Here is an 8,274-nt window from a genome sequence, read left to right as displayed (position 1 = left end):
AACCATACACACAAGCAACATTTGAATTACTCTTTCATATCACCAGCAACACACTGATGGGCTTTATATAAAACACTGCAGTCTTTGTGTTTCTATTTTTATTGTCATTTTATTGTCATTGTCTTCTGTAAAACTCAAAAGTAGGATTTCTGCAGTAATCAAACAGTATTTACAACAAAAAAAAATACAAAAAAAAAACATTCTTACAGAAATTCTTAACATCAAATTTAGCAACAAAACAAAAGTTAAAAAACAAAACAATTACTGGATAAATTGCTATTGGGGGAAAAAACATATACCGTATTTTCCGCACTATAAGGCGCACCGGATTATAAGGCGCACCTTCAATGAATGGCCTATTTTAGAACTGTTTTCATATATAGGGCGCACCGGATTATAAGGCGCATAGAATAGAAGATACTGAAGTCAAACGTTTGACTGGGGTTGCGTTATGCATCCACTAGATGGAGCTGTGCTAAAAGGAATGTCAACAAAACAGTCAGATAAAGTCAAACTTTATTAAGCGTTCTGACAACTCCGTTCACTCCCATGGTAATGTTGTTCAAACGTTAATGTGCATATTAACAATATCTCCCAGCCTTGCTCACTCTTCTCCCAAACGTGGAGGGGAACCTTTCCCTGATTCAGTAAACACGTAGTAAAAGAAACAGTCTGATACCACTAAATCAAACGTTAGTGCATAACTCAACATTGTTCAGTTACATATAACACGTAAAGCTCACTTTTTCAGTTCATTCCCCGTCCACGAACCCCTCGAATTCTTCTTCTTCAGTGTCCGAATTGAACAGTTGGGCGACTACGGCATCCAACCTGCCCGGCTCCCTCTCGTCATTATCCGAGTCAGTGTCGCTGCTGTTGCCTGGCAGTTCAGAGATTATTCCTGCCTTCGTGAAAGCTTTGACCACAGTTGAGACCGATATATCAGCCCAGGCATCCACGATCCATTGGCAGATAGTGGCGTAAGTCGCCCGGCGCTGTCTCCCCGTCTTGGTGAACGTGTGTTCGCCTTCTGTCATCCACTGCTCCCACGCAGCTCGCAGTCTAGCTTTGAACGCCCTGTTGACACCAATATCTAGCGGCTGGAGTTCTTTAGTTAATCCACCCGGAATGACGGCAAGCTCCGAATTAGTTTGCTTCACTTGTTTTTTGACAGCATCGGTGATATGGGCGCGCATTGAGTCGTAGATCAATAGGGACGGAGCTGTGTGGAAAAAGCCACCCGGTCTCTTGACGTAAATTTCTCTCAGCCACTCACTCATCTTTTCCTCATCCATCCATCCCTTCGGGCTAGCTTTGATGACGACGCCGGCTGGAAAGTTTTCTTTTGGCAAGGTCTTCCTCTTGAAAATAATCATGGGTGGAAGTTTCTGGCCATTAGCCTGGCAGGCGAGAACTACAGTGAAGGATGACTTCTCATTCCCTGTGGTGCGTACAGACACCGTACTGGTCCCCGTTTTCTCCACAGTGCGGTTCACGGGAATATCAAAGGTGAGTGGAACCTCGTCCATGTTGGTGATGTGCTCTGGCCGGATCTTCTTTTCAGTGATCTTCTTTTTGCAGTATGCGCGGAAAGTGACCAGCTTTTCTTGGTAATCTTTTGGCAGTTGCTGCGAGACGGTAGTTCGTGTGCGGATGGAGAGATTACGTCTTTTCATAAAACGAAAGCACCAAGAAGGACCGCCTCGAAATTCATCGATTGTCATGTCCCGTGCTAGCGCTGTTGCCTTCATTCGAATAGTGACTGTAGAGACGCTTCTACTTGCTGCTCTCTGTTCAACAACCCACTGTTCGAGTTTGTCCTCTAACTGTGGCCATCTCGCTTTGTTCCCTCTGAAACTCTGTTTAGTCTTCTTTACTTGGCGCAGGTCATCTTCTTGCTTCCTCCACTTCCGTACCATTGATTCATTAATGTTGAATTCTCTCGCTGCTGCTCTATTCCCATATTCTACTGCATGACCGACAGCCTTGAGCTTGAACTCTGCGTCGTAAGCGTGTCTCTTGAAAGGTGCCATTTTGGGGTCTTTATACACACACAAGTGGTGTGGGACTGTGAGTAAGCACAGTACCGGTGTGTACTGGCTACCGTAATGCTGCAAGTGGTGCTGCTTTGTAGTTTACCAGTCGTACTGAAACATTTCATTATTATTAAATTGTTTTTATTGGTTTTTCATACTGAAACATTTTGACAGAGCGCCGTGTACAACCAGTATGGATCAACCAATTAACCAATTGATCCATATATAAGGCGCTCCGGATTATAAGGCGCACTGTCGTTTTTTGAGAAAATTAAAGGCTTTTAAGTGCGCCTTATAGTGCGGAAAATACGGTACTTGTTTTGTGTGTGTGTGTGTGCGTGTGTGTGGTGGCTAATGGATCACGCCTTCTGTTCGGATCTGGCCACAAGACCTCGTCAACATCACAGGCGATGTCCTCGCGGGCTAGGCATCGGGGAAAATATCGCCTTGTGTGCCGAATCCACCCTTGGATTGATCCCACCTCAATGTCTCCACATGCCTCTTCCATTGCTTGCAGGCATGCAGGCATGGAGAGCCATGCAGGCATGTGGTTGCCGATCATATACTTTCCACCGCCACGCTGAAAAGAATTCCTCGATTGCATTTAGAAAGGGGCTGTAAGGGGGCAGGTCTAAAACTGTGAAATGATTTACTCGCTCGCCGTCGGATCCTTACAAGGCACCCCGACCTACGTCCACGATATCTCTGTCTCTTCCTCATGCGAATGACGGGGATTTTGACCTTGTCGGGTGTCTGTAGGATATCCTTCGCGGCCGCCTCGTTGAAGAAAAATTATTCGTCCAATACGAGGTGAGTAATCGCTGTCCTGATATCCAGAAGCTCTTTTTGGTTATAAGAGACGATGGCAGAAACATTACAAATAACGCGGAAAAACACAAATAATAGTACAATTGGTTAGAGGGCTGTAAAACGGCAGCCATCTTCTCCGGCGCCATTCTTTCTACATTGCAGCACACAAGGTGATATTTCCCCCACGCTGCCCAGGGACATTTACAACAGCCCTTTGTCCAACTACGTTACGGCCCCGATGCCTGGTTTTGGCCAGATTGAAGCCTGCCTCATCCACGTAGATGAACTCATGCGGCAGTTCGGCGGCATCAAACTCCAGAACTGTCTGTAACAGAAAATATTGAATAGTGTTACTGAAAACACATACAGTAACTACAATGTCTATATTTTCACACAAGTAGGGGCTGGGTTGGGTGAGTATAGACAAAAACTACAAGCTACAGGCAGGGCAGGTGGCAGCATAAACCCTCATTTCCACATCACAATATATAGTATGTAAAGTAAAGTGACACATACCTGCACATAATCATGGTGCAGATCCTTGACCCTGACACTGTTCCTCTCAAATGGCACCCTGTACAGCTGCTTCATTCTGAAGTTATGTTTCTGTAGGATGCGACTTAGTGTAGAAATGCTGACCCTGTTGATATTGTTGAATTCATTCTATTTGCAATTATGCGTTGTTGCAACTCACGAAGTCGGATTGCATTATTTTCTCGCACCATTTCAATGATGGCAAGCTCTTGTTGTTGAGTGAAGAGCCGTTCCCTTCCACCTTGAGGAGGTCGTCCAACCATTCTGTAGAAAATGGCACCACAAGATGTCATTGGTTAGGTTATTTTTCACATACTGTACTTTCAAACTGTACACAGTACTGCAACATCACAATGGTATTCCTTTACATATACAGTACTTCACAGCACTACCCATTTTTGTATAGTATAGTTAGTACAGTAATACTGTAATATGATACAGAATCATGTGACACATACAGTAGGTACAGTCTGGAGTAGAAACTTGAAGATATACCTGTTCTCCAGTCGGAATGTCCTTATTATCGATGCTACTGTGTAGCGACTGAGGTTAGGGTGGACTCTTTGCCCAGCCTCCCTCATGGACAGGCCATGATTTATCACATGGTCCACCAGAGTAGCCCTGATGTCATCTGATATACGTCTCCGCACTGGTCCTCGTCCTCTTCCACGTCCTCTTCCACATCTGACTCCTCTCTCTCTTTGTCCTCCTCTTACTCTGACTCTCATTGCCTCCATGCTTGCAAAGTTCTAAAAATGGCTTACCTGAGGCCTATTTGTAGTGCTAAGGCTCAGACTGATTGGTGTTCTGTTTTCTGTGCAAGTATTTTCAGGTGTGTATGTAAGTGCATACAATTGCCAGATGAGTTTTGCATTTTGAACAGAGTGTTTTCCCGATGATAACAGGTGATTTCGTTTTTGAACAAAGTGTCTAATGTAAGAAAACGTGTGTAGTGTTTCGCAATAAGTGTGTTACAGAATTGCAAACAAAGTGCAAAGTTGACATTGTGTTTAAGCTATGGTTAAACTGTGTTTAAGGTATGCTACAAGAAGTTTAGGTATTGAGGCTTTGGTCTAAGCATTCGGTTTTAGTGTGTAAGCAATGGGCAAAAACTGTAAAGTGGAAATTACAAACTTTAGAAGCATTTTTAAACCTTGAATACACTACAAGTTTGCTTTTCCTGCTGTGCAGGAAAATTCTCAGCAATAAATTGTGATCAAATGAAGATCCTACATCAGTAAGTCATATGTTCAGGCTTTTCAGCCAACTTCAACTCACCAGCATTATAATCTCATACAGTGGTGTTCATTTATAACAAGCATTTTCCTAAAGATCACCCATAAGGGAATGTAGTGAAATGTATATTCAATGTTAAAGTTAAGACACTGATGGAAAATGTTAGAATAAATGTGTAGTGTCTTACCTGTCAATCAAAATAAAGGCAGATTTGAATTCAGTGGCAATTTCAAGTCCAATAAATCTAAAGTAAATAAAGTTTTAGAAATAGATTTATGGTTAATGCATACATTTATTTTTTTGTGGGGGGAAATATTAATTACGATATACAAAATCTTGAATTTATTTTTGCTTGCTTTTCCTGCCAGTAAATGTTTAGTAGAGGTTTCGGTCCTTGAAGTGAGGTTAAGTGTAGACCTAGCTTGAAAACAAAGCCTTGAACCTAGAGAGAACTCAACTGAAGCAAATAAAAGCATTTGTTGTGAATTTTGTCTAAAGTGTTGTACAGTCATTTGGAACAAAATATACAATAATGAAGAAAGGGAAAGCAGTAATATTTTTGCAATATCTTTATGACTAGGGTATTGTTTCATGTTGTTTCAATCATCGAAACTCCTTTTCTGCCTATTTTTTGTAATATATGGATATGGTGAATGTTATGTATATAAAGTGTTTGTCATCTTTAAATGTTTAATCAGACTCATATCTTTTGAAAATCTTCAAGGATTTTTATATTTACCTACTGACATTTCTGTTTCTTTTTTTTTCTTAACCACAAATTAAGATGTTGTTTGATTCTCGTCTTTTATCAGTTCTCGGTTAATAATCTGTATTTCACAAGTATTTCTCAAAGATCCTTAATGTACTTTCAGTGTATTACCATCAACATCCATAGAAACAGAATATTAAATGTACAGTATTTACATAACTTGAAATTAGATGTCCAGGCAATGTATTGTTATACCTTCATGAGATGTTTTACTACTTTTCAGTGTGCAACGACTTTCTTCTCAAATTAAAGTTCAATACAATAAAGATTACAACAAAATACTAGTCATTGTTGGGACTCTTCATCCAATCCAATATGTCTCAATCTCTTTTTGTCACTTAAAAAGAATACATTGGAAATCATGGGAGATTCTCAATTGGTTCCGTCCTCTTCTCGACTGCTAAGTCCTTTTCTCTTTTGTGACCAAACAAACTAAAAGTGGTCGCCATATGTAGGCAAGTGTCAATTTGTTAATAGGCGAACGGAGTAGTGTCCTCCTTGATAGCCTTCTCCCAGCAAAGAAGCACAAATGTATCCTCGGCTCCATGTCATAGAAGCGTTTTGAAATCCGCCACACAATCAGCTCTTGTTTTCTCAGAGGAGAAACACATGCACACGTTTATAAACTATATGCTACTAAATCTTTTGTCTATAAAATGTCTGGCTACATTTATTTTGAAGACTTTACACATATTTTGAGATTCCTCTGAAAATGTAATTTTCCTGAGTGAAGGAAAGTCTAATTTTATACAAGCACATTTGTGTCCACGTTTTCCACCAGGAGAGGGCGGCAGAGAGGACGTGAGGAGTCGAGCAAAACCAATTGAGATTCTCCCAATGTAAAAATCTGAATACAATGCGTATGTTGAAAGTGTTGACTTTGTCTCCCTCTGCTGGTGAAGATAAGATACACTATATGGAAAGAACCTGTAGGCAGAACACCAAAATGACCTATTAGAATACTTTAGAAATGCATCTTTTCATGTTTTCCTTTAGATTAGCAATTTCTGAAGTATTCGAACAGGGCCCATAACATCAACTGACATATTAATGAGTATTTTTTTCACTGGAGAAACCTATTCAAGTAATTCACAATTCTCCCTCTCAAGTTCAATCATAGCTATACAATTAAATTGGGTTCCTATACCTGCAGGGATTGTCACAATGTTAAGCTTCACAACACAAAGCGATGAATAAATGTATATACATCTGCACCAATACAAAGAAATGAACAAGGAAATACATCCACAGTGTTAATGTCTGTTTTGGAAACTACTAGACAGACTGAGAACAGATATTATTCACTAGACACAAAATGGCCCTATCACATTCAGTCAGTTCCCACTGGCCTTGAAATATATTATTCAGTCCAGTCTCAAAAGAGAAGAAGGAAAATATTTACTATCAAGTTATTTTCCAACTCCAAAGCATCATAACATTAGCCTGGTCCCAAATCTGTTTGTGCGGTTTTGCCAACTGTCTTGCTAAATGGCCATAGGACTTTAGCAAGACAGCATGAACAGATCTGGGACCAGGCTAGTATAGCATATAATTTAACAAACAAGGTCCACCACGCCCGTACATTCAGTCCAGGAGCCAACATTACACATATACCACTTGTATATTTTTGTAAAACTTGACATTTTGTAAAAGTTATTTTCTCACGACAAATGTAGGACAGATTAGTTAGGAGAACATTCACATGACTTTTTATTGGGCTGATTACTGCACCTTGTCATCAATGACCTCAAATACTAATCTACACTATACTGCCTTTGCACTATGTACACCTCTGTACAACACTGTATCCATAGCAGCATCCCTCCCTCTGCTTATATAGATATATCCCCTCTGTAAATGGTATATTCCCACTGTAATCAGCCTATACTCCAGAGTTTGATGTTTTATGGTTACTGTTCTGATGTTGTATATTCTGTATGATGTCTATGTGTCTACTGTTGGCAGCACTAAGCCAAATTCTGGGTATATGTAAATGTATTTGGCGAATAAAGCTGATTCTGATTAACAGTGTGTGCGTCCAAAATTGACCCATATTCCCTATACTGCACTACTACTACCAGAGCCCTATAAAGGTCCTTTATAGGGAATAGGGTGCCATTTCAGACGTACACCTGAGTCCAACTGCATGACATGGAAAGATAAAGTGACTTAGAGAGTGGAGTTGGCACAAAGCTGAGTCTGGAGATACATAAGGCAGGAGGATCATAGAGTTGGGTAGTGGGTGAGGTTGGCACAAAGTTGAGTCTGGAGATACATGAGGCATGATCAGAGAGCTGGGTAGAGGGTGAGGTTGGCACAAAGCTGAGTCTGGAGATACATGAAGCAGGATCATATAGTTGGATAGAGGGTGAGGTTGGCACAAAGCTGAATCTGCAAATACATGAGGCAGGATCATAGAGATGGATAGCGGGTGCACTTGCCAGAAAATCTGTTTTAGCATGTGCAGCGCCTAGTGCTGAGCCATTAACCGAAATGTCGGTTATTTTCCGGTTTTTAAACAACTAATTGACTGACGTCAGTTAAATTATTTGAATTCCATTTTGTTCAGGGTTCTTTCTGTGAGCTCAATGCACACGTTGCACAGTTTTCTAGAGATAAATTAGATACAGCCTGAACTGTGCGATATAGTAGGGAGATTTAGTTTCCAACAGGGCTAATATTCTACATAGTTTAGCGCATAAAACATGGTAATTAACTACAATGACCATAATCCATTGTGTATCTACTTGTCCATTCTGTGTATCTTTTATGCCTGCTATGGAAGAGTCAGAAGAATGTGCAATCGTGAGGGGATATAGAGAGCAGCTGTTGCTTCGCGAGGTATCTCTACCTGAAAATGATCTAAGCGATTGATAGTTGGTATTCAGC

The sequence above is a fragment of the Coregonus lavaretus genome (assembly GCF_964263955.1).
Source record: "Coregonus lavaretus genome assembly, contig: HAP1_SCAFFOLD_4957, whole genome shotgun sequence".
Lineage (NCBI taxonomy): Eukaryota > Metazoa > Chordata > Actinopteri > Salmoniformes > Salmonidae > Coregonus > Coregonus lavaretus.
Note: the sequence above shows the minus strand (reverse complement) of the source record.